Source organism: Macadamia integrifolia, unplaced genomic scaffold, assembly GCF_013358625.1.
Source record: "Macadamia integrifolia cultivar HAES 741 unplaced genomic scaffold, SCU_Mint_v3 scaffold2200, whole genome shotgun sequence".
In the NCBI taxonomy this organism is placed as follows: domain Eukaryota; kingdom Viridiplantae; phylum Streptophyta; class Magnoliopsida; order Proteales; family Proteaceae; genus Macadamia; species Macadamia integrifolia.
In genome coordinates this window covers 38047-46238 of record NW_024868567.1, presented here as the reverse complement: position 1 = coordinate 46238, position 8192 = coordinate 38047, and the positions used below count along the sequence as shown (strand labels likewise).

At 37.2% G+C, this 8192-nt stretch overlaps 1 long non-coding RNA gene across 1 annotated transcript; it reads left to right on the top strand.

Annotated features, from left to right (window-relative positions):
• Positions 1-732: 732 nt before the first annotated feature.
• On the top strand, positions 733-2454 carry LOC122066049. The gene is made up of 2 exons (XR_006136212.1): positions 733-951; positions 1988-2454. It is a non-coding gene; the product is annotated as an uncharacterized LOC122066049 (long non-coding RNA).
• Positions 2455-8192: the final 5738 nt, after the last annotated feature.

Genomic DNA, 8192 nt, shown 5'->3' with positions numbered 1-8192 from the left:
ATGAGTATAAGAAGTTATATTTGAATGAGAGGAAATGAGTATAAGAAGTTATATTTGAATGAGATTAGTGAAAATCGTGGGAAATTGTAGGAGTGTAGATTGTTAACCATTATCTCAAGTGTCTATTTATTTAACAAGAGATAATGAAAGATGCACGATTGAATTCCTAAATTATCTCTAAGCTAGAGATAGGCTTCCTTATCTAAGCTAGACGTCTGGCTTCATCCATAAAGCCAAATCTTTTCACTACATTTTTTTCTATCTTTTCTATTTTCTCTCATCTCCCTATTTGAGTGCATAAAAAAACATCATTTTTTTTTTAAATGATATTTTGGCACAGAAACTAAAAATTTTATTTCTAACACAAAACCCATTTCTGAAACTGAATGAATATTAAACACAACCTAATTGTATAAATCTTGAAAGATAAAAAACAATGAGGCATTGCACCCTCTCCCTCCCCCTTGGACTCCACCACCTCCTCCTCCTCCCGTCGTTGCCGTTCTGGATTTCCGTCCCCGATTCTCCTTTCACCCTCACCCTCTACCTTCTAAGAATCCGATATAATTCTATGACACGTCTTTAACATTCATACAAGAAAAAAAAAAACAAAAATACACGTGTTCATCATGCATCAGATAGTTTGTACGTTTCTCAGTCTTAGAGACAGAAGGAGACATAGAAAGTGCTTCTGAACGTAAGGAAGCTTCCTGGAAACTACTATATATTAAATTATATGAGCATGAGCTTTCATCTTAAGCTGTGTGTTGGGTTCCTTGGATACAAGTTTTCTAATTTGAAGAAGACTGGACTTTATTTGGAGAATTTGGTTTCGACTTTCGTAAGATAAGAGTGATGAAGATCTTCTTGGAAATCTTCAATCTGTTGGTTTACTGTGTATCAACCCTTTGGGCTTTGCAGGAGAGGAGATTTGAAGAAATTTTTAGCTATGTAAGATCTGCTGCTACGTCTGTGCTCATCTCCATTCTGCATTGCAATTTAGATATGTATGATTTTCTTGCCCACCTAGTGTAAATGGATTTTTTTTTTTTTTATTTCACAATAAAAGCATGTACGTTTAAAAATTATTATTTTGAATAAGTATTGAATCTACTTCATTAGAATAATTGCCAATGCCATTTGGTTGGTACCGCTACCAGTAGGTTGTCAAAATTCTCTCTCTCTCTCTCTCTCTCTCTCTCTCTCTCATGCTGATAACATAACAATTTCAAGAGGAATGGCGTGGGGTAATAGGGTGGGGCAGAAGGCAAAAGGTTTTATAAACAATTTAGGCATAGAATGTTTAAGAGAGATCGGATCAGGTTCACATACAAGATTGTTCTTGTATATCCGTAATCCATGAATTTAGAATTCATTAAATATAGAGAGAGGAAATAGATTCCAAATGCATGGATTAGGGACATATGAGATTGTTCTCGTCTGACCCGGGGATTCTGTATAAGAGTAATGTATTTAATTATGCTATGTGGATGGCAATGTGGTAATTCTGACCACGGGATATCTGGATAATGCCTTGCCTAAATTGGCCATTTGTCCAATTTTATACTTAAATTTAACTAAATCCTTTCATTTATTGGGATATAAGTTGGCTACTACCAGGGTTGTAGTAGCTGGAACTCCTGCTGGTAGTCAATGAAATAGAATCTAAAATGGTGTTTTTACAAATACTAAAATCTATGAGGGTATTTTTTAACTAAAGGGGAAAGTGAATTATTCCATTTCATTGGCTGCCAGCAAAGGGTGCAGCTACTTGGTTACAATAGGGGTAGTAGCCAATTTTTTCCCATTTATTGTTATGAGTTTTCTTGGATTTGTCATGCACTTTTTAGTCTGGCAACGATTCTATGGAAAATAAAACATCACTTTTTTTCTTGTCTATTGATCAAAAGTGGTACAAAGAGAATCTAATGTGATAATTTTGCCTTTATGTAACAACACTAAAGAAGTTGATGTTCAACTTCTTCAGGAACAATCACATTAATTTTGGTGAGGTAGTCAGAAAATGAAGGCGACCACCTCAGTAACATGGAGGAAGGGAAATTCCTCGCCTAGATCCACACTAGCTTCATGAGAAAAAGCTTACAGGATTTCTTCCAAAGAGGCGACAAATAAGCAATTAGTCTCAAGGAACATATCGCATGAAAGCTCTCAAGGAAGTGTTAAAAGGCGAAATAATGTCGCTTTCCCTCCAACCTCCAAGCCCTAAGTCAGAACAGTCCCTTTATGAAGGTGACTTCTTCTTCTTCTTCTTCTTCTTTTTTTTTTTTTAATCTCCTTATTTGAAGGAAGATCTTCCATTAAATCTACTAGATACGATTGGTGAAAAGGCATACATACGCATGTGGAGAATTTGAATCCAATTGAGAAATTTTTCTTGATTCTTATTGTATCTTCCAGTGAGGAAACTCTTTGAATTCGAACCATCTTTCATCATGTCTAGACGCCTCCTTTAACATATGTCATCCTATTTTTAAATTTCTCTAAGCTAATCCTTCCATCAACATGAATACCAATAATACCCATTTTCATATCATTCTCTTAAATAATCTCATCTAGAATCGCAAATTGATTCCCCTTCTCAATCAAATTTTCCTTAGCATTATTAGTAGAACCACCTAGGATGTGCGCCTTCACCCACCACAGCAGGAGGTAAATCTCTTACAATCTCTCTATTTGAAATAGCTCCACCAATATATAACGGCCCCTTACTAGCAACCTAAACAGACTCTTATTAGCACTTTTATAACCAATAGTAGACTCTTGTCGGTAAATTAAAGGCCAAACAAGCACTTACCCACAACACACTAGCCAAACAGTATCATATGAGTAATTTAAAAGCCAAACAGGCTCTTGTTTTGGCAAACAGTCCCTCCCTAGTGGGTCACTTAAACACGACTTGGGCTTAAGGAAGCCCAACGGGCAAAAACCTGGTTGACTGTGTTAGGCTTCAGGTAGTCCTAAGCTCAATCCATGCGCAAGCCTGGGTTGGACCCCTCGGTCCCAAATGGTTAGCCCCTCTAATATGTGGGGAAGTGACAATTGAATGGTATATCGATCTTTAGCCCTTGTAAGCTCACCCCAATGTTCAAAATATCATATTTGGCGTGAATTGTTAATCACTTCCACAATCCCATATGGTATCAAGTGACACATTTTGTTTTTATTACTTCCTTCGTATATTTAACTTAAAACATGTTAGGATTCTATTTGTGAAAGTGTTATCATAATCACATTCAGAATGTGGTCTGATCCACAATTGGCTCACTGGTTAGTAACTGAGTGATCTTATCTAAGAGCACCCATACAATAGGATTCGATCTCATGACCCCCTCCTCTGGTTGTCGGCTCTTCAAGCCGAAGTTGCCATCGCTAGGCTATCCTAGTGTTCGTTATAAAATAGATACTACTACGGTAATGCAACTGAGAACCAACTTTCCACTTGGTGAAAAATATGTCCATTAGAGCGAGTCTTCAACCACTCATTTGGGCCATTAACGAGCCTTATCAATATACCTTCTTGAAGAAAATTCATCCACACTTGTATCGTTGATTGAATGCCAATTTTATTGTAAGTGCCTCTTAGTTGAAAATCACCAAGTGCTTCTATCTTGTAAATCTAATTTTAATGTCTTTAATTGTGAACACTTTAAGATATAACCTTAAGACAACGCATTGTAGAAACGCAATCCTAAAACGATGTAGAAGATAATGGAAAAACAAGAATAAACAATGCACACAGATTTACGAGGTTCAGCAAGATTGCCTACGTATCCGGTGAGATGAGATCCTGCTTCACTATCAATGGAGAATAGGGTTACAACGCTCATCCTTCACACCTCTCAGTATTGTTTGCATTACAGAGAAAGAAATTCTCGCTACAAATATAGAGCGAAAAACCTTAATCCGAAAAGTATACAACTGCCCTCAAATAAAAAATTCGAGCCTGCTATGTATGGGGCCTCTTGCCCCTCTTGCAACCCCCACGACCAGCTAACTAGTTAGTGGGATTGCCATCCTGCCTGTCGAAGCGCTGCACAAATACTCCCTTGATTAAACTGTGATGGAATACAAGACATCGTATACCAACACGCATCATATATAATAATAATAATACAAATTAACACATTCAATTGGGGTTTGATGAATGCACATATCCAACAGAGATTATTTTGAAGCTTCCGCCTTGTCCGCCTTGTCCAACAAATGCCATGGGTACTTAAAATGAAATGATTTCATTACGATGATGCTACCGAACACAGCCCAAATGGTTATCTCTAGACGGTAGTCGATGATTCAGTGAATCAAGCTGTAGCCCCAAACTCACATATGTCAGCCAGTCAAGGATTTTGGCGGTCATCATCAGCAAGCATACTATAAGGCTGCATAACAGAAACGATAAAATTCTGATATTAATAGAGACTCACTAGCCAATCATTATTATTATTATTATTATTATTATTATTATTATTATTATTATTATTATTATTATTATTATTATTATTATTATTATTATTATTATTATTATTATTATTGTTATTATTATTATTATTATTATTATTTTAATTAAGGTGTCCAGCCCAACTTACTATACGTGCACTTTGACTAATCTTCAAAGAGACTAGTGCAATAATCCATTGTCACAATCTCCACTTAAATCGCAAATGCACAAATAGGAAATCGAACCTGAGATCGTGTGCCTATCCACACAATCTCAAATTGTAGCCAATCATAGTTACACAAAACAAAATAAATAAATAATAATAATAATATTAATAATAACTAGAAAAAAAAAAGAGGGATAGGCACACCAGCTATGTGCGGTAAAGCAGCGGGCGGCGCCAAAGGGGGTTTCAAATGGGGCATCAAACAAAAAGGGTAGAGGAGTCATTTCAAGGAGAGAGAGAGAGAGAGAGAGAGAGAGAGAGAGATAGAATGGGTGCTAACTTGTGGTGTATCAAACACTTTTTTCCAAAAAAGAAAGCTACCTGGTTGCATGCGTCTATGTCTAGATATATGCAGACGTAAAAAGACTACTTTACCCCTCCCCGCCCCATGTGCTAAAGATACGTGGCCACACGTTAATCTATGCGCTAGCTGGCACAGTGACTATGCATGTAGATAGTGTGTTCTTTTATGTATCCAAAAAAGAACTACATGATTTCTTGAAGGTTGTAATTCAAAATACATGTGTAATTCATGTTTTCAATAGTTAGTGTGTTCTTTTACATACCCAAAAAACGAACTACATGATTTCTAGACTCATGCAGCAGAACCATGTCCAAGTTCTAAGGCTTGAGGTTAAGAAAATTGTAGAGGTGCTCATGGTCTCAATTGGGTGCGAAGCAGCATTTCTCTATGATTAAGGTAAGAACGGATTAAATAAAAATAAAATAAAAAATTCACCATAATCTTGAAATTTCCAGAGCTTTTCTGAGCACGGAGCTTCTGGAGATGGTATATATAGTAAGTGAATGATAGCAGTGGTGTAAGCCACTACCACTACTAACTCCTATTTCCACATGCATGTATGACCCAATTTCTGTAACACTGTCGGCCGGAGTAGGACTTTCCATTATTATTTTTCTTCCTTTTTTTTAAAGTCCTTTCTTGCTTTTCTTGATCTGATTTGGTATACAAAGTTCATGATAATGATTAAAATACTCTCAAAAGCTCACTTAACCGCATAATTAACTAGTAGCTTAAAAGAACCAAAATTAATTAGTAAATTAGTCATATATAAGCCTGCAATGATATAATGTTTGATATTAATTTTACCAAATCGATGCAAAACCATGATTTTTAACCCACAGGCTGATAACTATAGTGAGGTCACCTAAAGTTCCACTAGGGGAAAGACAAGGGAGTCATGAGGGGCCAGATTAGGTCACACTTATTATTAGGGATGTCAAAACCTAGTTCAATACGAATCAAAATTAATATGAGTTTATTGGATCATGTTTTGGATTGAAATTTTATAAGATTGAAATAAAAAATTGTCATAAAAAAAACTGATGACATATTGAGCCGAACTTTAGAAATTGAATTAAAACTGATATAACTCGATAAGAGAAACCAACACGAGTCTGAAATTCATTAAAAAATATATTTTTTTTCTTATTTTTGAACATATTTAAAAGGTAAACTGGAACCAAATTGATAAGAGAAATCAAAAAAAAAACTTTAGAAACCAAACCAAGACTAATATTGCCTGATAAGAAACCAATACCAGCCTGAATTTGAAAAAAAAAAAAAAAAAAAAAAAAAACACATTTTCATATTTTAATTTTGAACATATTTACAAGGTAAATTGAGACCAAACGAATAAAAGAAATCAAAATTGATGCATCCTTGTTGGATCATATTAATTTTGGTTTCACTCTCATACTAAAATCGATGCACCCTAATTGGATCGTGTTTTGATTTCACTCATTCTCATATTGATCGAAACCAGTAAAACTAAACTGAAACTGATTTAAACTGATTAATTGACACCTCTATTTTTTTTTGGGGGGGGTGGGTGGGGAAGGGAGAGAGAAGAGGGAAGATGCCCTATTTATTACGATACTACAACTACTACTATATATTATATTTTTTTCCCAGGAAAGTGGGGTAAGAGGGTAGAACGGCAGAACCAGCAACTTTCCCAAGTTCATCCCCATCAGCCATTGTTAAAACCATGCACTAGGAAGTGGTAGTAATCAACTGATATGGATTTCAAGTAGAATTATGGTCAATAATTTCCGTGTTTGGTGGATATTGTCTTGTAGTAAAGAAAGTCTCTTATCACGTGATGCATCCAGCGGCACGTTCATGTGGCTAGATTTTTGTAGAACATTATCATTGTTTGGAAGAAAAAAACATTATCGAGACTGTTAATACCCAACCTAGATGTGACATATTTATTTGAAGGGTAATTTACAGTGCTACCCCCTGAAGAATGCCAATATTAGAGGGACACCCCTCTCTTTCACCAAATTGGACTCGGACCACTTGCCGTTAGTCATCGTTACAAAATATATTAAAAATACTAACATCAGCAATTCAAATTTTTCTTAAATACCATTTTGCCCTTAAAAATAGAGAAATACCAAAATTGCCCTTAATGGTTGTATTCCCAAAATCGATTGAAGATCCCTTCCACCACCGCCGCCTCTGCTCCATATCCGCCGCGTGAGTCACTGAGCTGGAGAAGAAAGTCGGAGTAGTTGATCGGCGGGCTGCAACCCCTTCCGGTGAAGGTGCCAAACCTTCTCCCTCACGTCCTCCTTCTCCACCGCCGCCGCCTCCTCTGCTCCATATCCGCCGCCAACAGATCCGGCCTCATCGATCCAAACACCGGCAATGGAGACCTGGACGGGCTCTTCAATGGACTTATCGGCGGTGAAATCGCATCGATCCACAATGGCTTCATGCCTCATATGGTTGTAAGTACTGACTCAACGAACTCCCCCTCTGAAACTCTCTTAACTCCCGATCTCCTTTCTCTGAAAAACTCTCTTTAACCTATGAAAATCTCCCTCTAAAACCCTATTCCTCATTTAAAGAACCCACAACTACTGGCCGCCATGACCAAAGCCGTCGCCGAGGTCGCCCAGATTCAATCGTAGGGATAGTCGGCCTTGAGGTTCAAAGAGAGAGAGAGAGAGAGAGAGAGAGATCTTGCCTTCATTGCCGCCGTTTTCCATATCACTGTTTTTCACAGGCGTATTGAAAACAAAATCTAGCACTGATCCGAATGTAAATATATCAGAATATTTTGAGTTTAGAAAGCGACCAAACAAAACTGTAATATGTTATGAAATATATTGGGACATCATATAGGAAAGCCGTCGCCGAGGTCGCCCAGATTCGATCGTAGGGATAGTTGGCCTTGAGGTTCAAAGAGAGAGAGAGAGAGAGAGAGAGAGGTTCCACCGGAGAAGAAGTTAGAACCGCCGATGGTGGCTGTTGTTGCGGACGCCGATGGTAGCTACTGTTGCAGACACTCAGTGAGAAATAACAGGTAAAATATGATTTATTATTTGTTTTCATTAAAAGGGTAAAAATGTCCTTTCAAATCTTTACTTAACGGAGACTGACAGCAAGGGGTCCGAGTCCAATTTGGTGAAAGAGAGGGGGTGTCCCTCTAATATTGGCATTCTTCAAGGGGTGGCGCTATAAATTACCCTTAT